This window comes from Vidua chalybeata, chromosome 8 (genome assembly GCF_026979565.1).
Source record: "Vidua chalybeata isolate OUT-0048 chromosome 8, bVidCha1 merged haplotype, whole genome shotgun sequence".
NCBI classification, from domain to species: Eukaryota; Metazoa; Chordata; class Aves; order Passeriformes; family Viduidae; genus Vidua; species Vidua chalybeata.
Genome location: NC_071537.1, coordinates 18,843,129 through 18,851,469, shown reverse-complemented (window position 1 = coordinate 18,851,469; position 8,341 = coordinate 18,843,129).

Sequence of the window (8,341 nt, the reverse complement as noted above, 5' to 3'; positions counted from 1 at the left end):
GGGCAAGACTTATCTGTGAGATATTGCCACGATTCTTGACTCCCAGTTCCGCTGAATTCAGAATTGAGCAAAACGTCTTACCTTCAGCTTTTCTGGCTGAAACCAGAACAATGATGTTGCTAACTTCCTCCTCCTCTCTGCATTGAAGATATTATCTTATTCAGAAGAAAACAGCCTGTCAGGAGAACTTCCTAAAATACGGGTTTTTCCCCCTTCAAATTTTAATTAAACAGAAAATTCATATGCTAAACTGTGATTGAACACAGGAGCTATGTGCTCTATAATGGGCTCAAGTAGTGCACGCAGCCCTTTGTACTCACTTCATCAGGTCTTCTGTGTTTTGAAAGGCACAGAGGAAGGTTCTTACAAATTAATTTGTAAGACTTTGTTTTAGATCCTGGCTCAAGAGCAGACTACGAGTACCAAGGCATAAATGCAGAGCAAGAAAAAAAAATGCAGTTCTTTTGAGGTCTCTGGAAGTGCCTGCCTTTTCCATGGACTCAAATTACTGGATGATATTCTGAGTCTGTATTACTGCACAGATATCAAATGCTTGGGATGCTGATCTTTTAGGAACTAAGTCTGGCAGTCTGGGAGGGATCCAAGCAGCAGTTGTCTGCTTCAGGTAGTTGAACCTGTGCTAGTAGCCAGTGTAAGATATATTGTTGGCTGAGGCTGAGCTTCTTAACCTAGAAATAACTACTGTGAGGGTAACAGGATCCTGAAATCAGGTTCTGCCAAGAAAAGGAAGGTAAAACTTATTATCTGTAAAGCTTGGCTTTACAAAGCCTCAGATTTCTCACAAGGAAGAGTGTTGTTTTAGCTGCTCTCTTCAACAGAGAAGGTGACTCAGAACCTCCCTTTCTGCATTGCCCAGTGTTTCTTTTCTGTTCCCCTTCTAAGCTATGCCAAACTCCAGGACCAGCCCCACAGATAACCTCCCACTTAGGCAGGGGTGCTGCAGCCACAGCAGCACAGTGTAAGAGCCCTGCCTGTCACTGCACACCAGAAGATAACCTTCACCCCCCTGCTCCTTTCTGCACAGGGACTCCCATAACTATCAGGGAAGGCAGGTGAAGTGCAGAGGTGTGACAGCTGAACTCAGATCCATGGGACAGTGACCAACAGCATCAGACAACCAGCTCCCAAGCACTGAGTCTGCTCTTTAGGGCAGCAGCAGGAGCAAAATGGTAATGCTCACATGAAGTGTTTGTTCATGCCTGAAATTTGGGAAGCCAGTTTTCCCCTGCAAAGGAAGGACATGGGAGTCTCCACAGGGCTCCACTGCAGCTGGGAGGGATGTCTGCCTCTCAATCTGCCTGTCTCTGGTAAATGCAGGAGACTCTAGCCCAGCTTGCCAGAGCTCTCTCTTTCTCTCTGACAAGAACAGCCTGGCAGCTTCCTCTCCCTTGGACTTGGGGGACAGCAGTCAGCCTGCCATGCTGACGGGCCCTAAACCAGCTCTGGCTGTGATCAGACAAGAACTGCAGGTTATAGTGGTCTCCCAGGTCAGCTCTTTTCCCCCTTCCTGGCAGAAAGACCACTTCCCCTGTGGTGTGATTTTAGTAGTGCTAGTGCTTCCCAGTGTAAAACAACTTCTGTTACTGGCATGAGTCTGCATTAATATCATATTTCTTGTACATTTTCATGCCACTGTTCTTTGTCCATGCTGTCATGTATGTGATGTGTCCTAGAGCAGGCAAGGAAATTGCTTGTCCCCAGCATTTGCTTTTGTGCAATTGTCAATTGTGTTTTCAAGCCGGTTGAAAAATAACATCAATACACCAAATGGTAAGTTCATACAGCTTTTCTTTTCAAATACATGTTGTCAGGCCTCCAATCAGGAGCTGATATTATTTAGACAATACATGTCTGATGGGTAAAGTAAAATATATGTTCCTCAAAAAAGGGTGCATGATTGTGTTTTGTTTCAATCTGTAGAGGGTAGCCTTCCGAACTGCACTGTGCCAGCTGTGCCTTGAAGTGGTTAAAATCTTTGGGAAGAGGTTTGGAAAAGCATGAAGTGCTTTGAAGAGATATCAGCAGTTGTCACTGTTATTTATGTTGGCACTAGCAGTGGATGTAGTCTGAGGCCCACTCTGGCAGGTGCAGTGTGTGCTCCTGATTCAGAGCCAAGGGGGAAGGAAGAGGTGTCCTAGCCATGATTTCAAAGTACAAGTGAGGCAGAGAGAGATTCATGGATGTGTGCAGGGAAGGGCATGGCATGGCAGTGATGTCTGGGAGGAGGCTCAGGCATTTGGCAACAAGCAGCCCCAAACAGCCATGGCCATGAGCATGGAAAGCTCTGTGTCTCCGTGGTCGTATCTCTCCAAGAACACAATGCCAATAGTCTTAACAGTGAGCAAGCCTAACTTTTCATGTTTAAAAGGAACACAAAAATTACCAGCCTGTTTTGGTTTACCAGTAGATGTCAGTCAGCACTACTCACAACCCTTTGCACCTACAGTCCCTTCCCTTCTGTTTTCAATGGACAGAAGCAAATTTGTCATTTGTTTTACTGAGAGAAACTGAGATACAGAAACATTCCCTTCGTGGTGACAGAGAAAAGACAGAGGCAGAATCCATGGATTCCAACAGGTAATTTATGATACTAGACCCTCACACTTCAGTACTTGTTGCAAGCTTTATCTATCTCAGGCAGGTTATAATTCTCCCTACCACCTGTAAAAAGGTTTGTACAGGTTTTGCTCATTTTTTTCAGTCTTGTGAAAAGTTCTTAATGAGTGTTATTATTAGCCCGGAGCTGCTGCTTACAGGTCAGTCTTCAGCACCGAAGATTGTTAGCTGGAGGCTGCCCTGCCTCTGTATGTTTTGCAGACACGCCCTAGCAGGAGTCACGAAAAAAAACAACATCAGAGAACAGCTAATAGTTGCTGATAAACTCTACTATTCAAAGTTTATCAGCAACTAATGAAAAAGGGAGGGGAGTAGCCAGCACCTGATGATATAGCTGATTACAAGCCCAGATGTTGTGCCATCCTTTTGCTGGTCACACAAACCCTAATTCTAGGTCTCCAAACATGACAAGTAAGGAGCCTGGGAGTGTGAGAGCAGTAAAAGCAGGAATTTCAGTGAGTGCCAGGTCCAGCCCCCGTCCCTGGGCTCAGAGGTTAAGGGATATGATAACGTGCATGTGCCGGGTTTTGGAGAGACATGGCACAGTTCAGTGCCTATGGCCCTTTTTTTAGAGGTGGCAAATGCCAGGCGTAGCTCATTGCCAGCCAGCCATGCTGTACACATGCAGGCACTCAGGCAGATGACAGAAGGGTGCCAGCCCCGCAGGGTGCGGTGAGATAAAGCCCTGGCTGAAGAGTGCTGAAGGAGGAGTGCAAAAGTTCAGTTGACAAAACAATGGCTGTTCAGCGATGGCTCTCCAGCCTGAATCAGCCAGCTTTGCTGAGGCGTGCCATAGCAAGTTACCAAGAGAGCCTGCGTGCATGGCAATAATAGGGCTCTACAGCACAGGATGTCCCAAACAGCTCTGGATGCTGTGTTTCCTGGCCACTGCCATCCCCAGAAGATACCAATCATTACTCTGATGGTACACTCACTTCTAGGTGCCAGAAGGCACAGAAGCCTAAGAAACAGACACTCAGAGCAAGATGCAAAGGAACTTGAAGCTGGATTTGCTTGTGCTGCCTAAGAAGGGACTGGGAAGCCATCCCAAGTGATCATTTCTATTGGCTGTGAGTCTCCGTGGTGTCCCCTTCTGCAGAAAGCATCAGAAATAATAGTAAAGGGCAAGCTCAGAGAGAAAAACTCCATATCTGTGCACACACGCCCCTGAAGACATATTGCTGTAAGGTTGCAAACCACCCAGGCTGTTCAGACACATTTGGAGTTCACAGAGAGAGCAGGCTTTGAAAGCATATACAAAGACTTCTGGGACAGGCAAAAGGACAGAGCTTCTTCTCAGTTTCCTACACAACTGAGAAGTGTTACAGCAGCAAGAGATGGTAGGTTTTCTGAATCCTTTCAGGAATACTGCCTCTTCTGCCTCAAAGAGTTTTATTCTGTTCAGGCCAGGAGAGGCCATGCCACCAGCAGGCATTCTTTACCATGAAGAGTGTAGCATGACCTTATTGTAAAACAGAACAGATTGTACTCAGTTCTGTTCTCTTACCAAATATTCATGAGGAAGGAGAGATGCGCCCAAAGGAACTGTTCAGCATTTCGGCATGAGGACCTATGTCCAGGGGCTGTGGTCAGGGTCTTTGTCATGACACAGAACAAGGAACATCAGCTAGAGACCTCTCATGTCTCCTCCATCCTTAGCCTGGTGACCATGGATTGTTTATGAATGTGTCTTTTCACACGCTTTAGAAGATGTCAGCGTTCAACTTCTTGTCCTGTCCCTCTTCTGTGAGTCATTAAGATTTACTCACTGCCCCTTCTCTCCCACTCTGAGTGCCTGGAGGAGCTACCCCTAGATGTGCTGGTGTCCTGGTGAGAAGCTAAGTTCAGTGTCATCAATATTTGCTACTCCTGGTGTTCTACACCCAGACTTTCATTTACTCTCCATTCACACCTACTTTGGCATTTCTGTTGTGACTCTACTCCCGCTGCCTCTCCTGAGTACTGAGAACTACCTCCAGGCCTAGGGCACCTCACTGGCCTTCAGTGGCTCCTGGGTGACCCTGGGCTCCCTCCGCCCCTTTTGCATGCACTTGTCATCTCCATTTACACAGCCATTTCCAATGTAGGAGAGAAAACTTTAGTCTGGACAGGAGCAGAGCAACACAGTCAGAAAACCTGAGCTGCCCTGGCCAAGACAAACTCCAGGCAGTGGCTTTACTGAAAAAGCCAAATACAGAGATGAGTTGGAACATAGTGGAACATAACCAGTGAGGCCAGATGGAAGGTGAGACAAAGAACTCTGGTATAAGTAGCTTAGGACTGTTCCGCTTTTTCCTGTGGCATTACTGGGTGAGTTGTGCAACTCAAGTTGTTCTCTTCTTTGTTACTGCCTTCATCTTTAAGACATTTAGTCTTGAAGATCCAAACATTTAGTCTGGCTTTCTGTTTTGGGTTATCTTTGATAAGACTTGATACCTGGTGATTCCCTGCTTTTCTTCCTCAGTTTACTTGTTTATAAATGTGATTTTCCTGCAGTCTGCATCAGAGTAGGGGACAACTGAGATTTATGAGCCTTTGCATTTTTTCTTTCACCCTCTGCCCTGTGTCGTGGCACAGTAGTGCTCTGTCAAGGTTGTATAGCACTGGTGGGCCTCTAGGAAGGCACAAAAGAAGGGAAGAGTTATGGATGAGACAGAGCTACTTTCCTATGTCTCCTTCTCCAGAATGCAAGCTGTTTGCTATAATGGTATCTCACACTCTTACAGTCGTGTATGGTCCCTTGGGTGCAACTCTGCAACTCTGGGTGTACAGCACCTACTGCAAAAAAAAAGTCTGATTGTGTTCAGGGCTGTCACAACAAATCCTAATGGCAGCAGCTCAGGCCTTGGGAGTGGATAAAAGTTAAACAGTTTTCAGGAATGTCTCATAGGGCAGCCTGGACTTTGCTCCTGAGGAAGGAGGTGAAATGCCTACGTAACAATGTGTATGTCAACATTCATGTCTAGCAAGGGAACTGACCTCTGCAGAGCTGAGTTGGGACAGATAAAACACACTTTAATCCTGTTAGCCTCCTGCAGGCACTGAGGCCCTCAGAAGGGAAGCAGAAGGATGGAGTGCCCATTCCTGACTCACAAATAGCAAGACAAACTGTACTTGAAGGAGTCCTGCGCAGGAGCTTGGGTTGAGTGTGGGAGAAAATTGTACTGGGGATTGTGTGTTGTGGCCTCAGTGCTTGGTGCACTTCTTGATCTGAAGTCCTAGGCTTTGTCCTAAAGGCTTGAGAATACTATAGGGGCAGTCACGACTGGTGTCTCTCCCAGACCTACTTGGCTAGAGAGGACATGGGAGCTTTCTTTCTCCTGAGCAGGCTCCTGAACACATTACTAACAGCAGCGAGTAGGAGCGATAAAAATCTCAGCACATTTATGATGTCATCTTTTTAAGTGCTGAAGAATTGTCATGGTGGTTTAGATGCACTAGGCACTTTATCTATGACATCCTTGGCTGATTACTTGCTTTACCAGATAATACTTAATTCTGTTGGTCCTATAGCTCAATTATTCATGATTTTCGTCAGAATGAAGCCCATGATATCTCAGCGTAGTGTATTAATTAAATACTGATTTCCTTTACTCTTAGGTTTACTTGAACCCTTTCTTATCTTTAACCAATTAAGGATTTAGTGCTCCTATGAATTCAGATAATGGACTAAATGATTAACAAAACTTGACAGAGTCAGATTTCTTCTACATAATCTGCAAGTCTTGCAAAAGTCAACTTCCCCAAGGCAAGCAGCACTTTAACCAAGTAAGGGAGGCCAGCCAGCACTAGCTTTGACATGATGAGCAATCAGGGTGGGAAAAGCACAATGAGTTTTTTTGTGCCTAGAGTGCTAAATTTGTAGATGCACTAGATTCAGTACATGTGTACACATCTGTACAGGGTGTGTCTTTTAGAGTGGTTTACTGGAGCTTCTGGAAAAGAAGAGCCCAGAAAGTATCACTCAAGCACCACATCTGGTATCTTCTGCATTGATCTCAGAGCTGCTTTTATACAGTGAGCATTGGGATCTGCTTATTGATGCATTCTGTAGAGAAGGCAATAGTACTAATCACCATACATTTCCTCCTGGACATATTTCTTATGCACTCTCTTGCTGGTTCCAGTCCCTGAAATATTCTATAAGTCTACAGAGTGGTGAGCAAGAGAAAAGTACAGTAACATCAGGCTGTCATCAGGCTTGTTGTGAGTATTTGTCTTAAATAACTACAGCCCTGGCCACTGTTTTCTATCCCTGTAGTGGCAGATACCTCCCTCAGCAACAGTATGAGCTAGATTAACTGGATTAGTAACATGATACAGTTGAAAAATACTCCTAATTGGGGTGGGAGATGAAATGGGCTCTCCTTCAAGAAGCCTCGAAGACTGCTGCTTGAAGAATGGGCTAGAGAAAAGCCAGAGCCTCCAGCCAGATCCTGTATTTGGCAGATGTAGTTCCTCCCAGTATCTGGGGTCTCTGCTTATTTCTTTGTCGTTGGGATGAGCTTAGGCACAGGGGACAGAGAAGTGGATTTTCCATTCCATGAAGTGTGGGAGGAGCAGTAGTGTTTCCCAAAATGACCAGCATGAAGGCACCTACCACCTTTGTCTGAGGAGCAGATGTACAACTGAAGCCATCAAGAATAACCTGAGCTTTTTAATTGTGCTCCTTGAGTGAGCTGTTTGCCTGCACCACTGTGCAGGCACTATGTGGAGCAGCAAGTTCATGACTCAGAAAATGCTCACCTTTGTTCCCAAGCACACAGGCTCTGTTTGTCACACTGTTCCAGGCACATGACAAGAGAAGATTGCCTCTGCAGCTTGTTGAGTGGTAGTGAGTATTTGGGATTGAAATATTTTTGGAGACAGAGATGTGCATGTTTGGTGAAACACTAGGACAAAAGTCTTCAATGTAGGCAGATTTTCCCCAAAAGAGGAAGTTAAATCACATAGGAAACATGAACTTAAGTCCACTTCTGACCCGTAGAGTGACTGAAGATAGCATTCAGCAAGCCGATGGCAAAACCTGCTCTTCTGAGAGATCTCTAGGGCTATTTCAACACCCCCATAAACCCACCTGCTGACCCCTGTCAGGCCTGCAGAGCAATGCAGCTTCACAGGATGTGGGTGTCTTCTGCCTAATGCATCAATGGCATGGAGTGTATCAACATACTAAGAGGAGGCAGGTGTTGGAAAAGGGAGAGGTGAGCCTATGGAGTTTTCATTATTATTGTTGATTTGATAGATAGAGGTATATTTTACCCTAGCTGAGCCTTAAATTCATCTATCAAAAGGTGTAGTTAGAGAAAAACCAATGCTCTACAGAGCTGCAGAGGGCAGTCAAACCAGAGGCAATTAATATGATGACTTTTGCCATAAATCGTATTTATAAATCATAAAATTGGGCTTTTCCTGCATTCACAATATCAAGGAACTTGGGGAGACAGAGCTTATTTATAAAGATGATGTGCTTGAGAATGGGAAGACAAGAAGGCTTGACCCCAAACTGAAGGAAATCCAATATTCCTGATTTCACCCGTTCTCCTAGCTGGGAACACATGGCAGCACAGAGAGGCAACCTGATGGACGACGACCCAGCAGGCTGTCCTGACCCCCTCTGGGCCCACCAAGGAGCACACTGCCACGGATGGGGTGAGATCGGAGTGGCAGTGTCACCCTGGGAAGGGCTGCTAGGGCGGCCAAT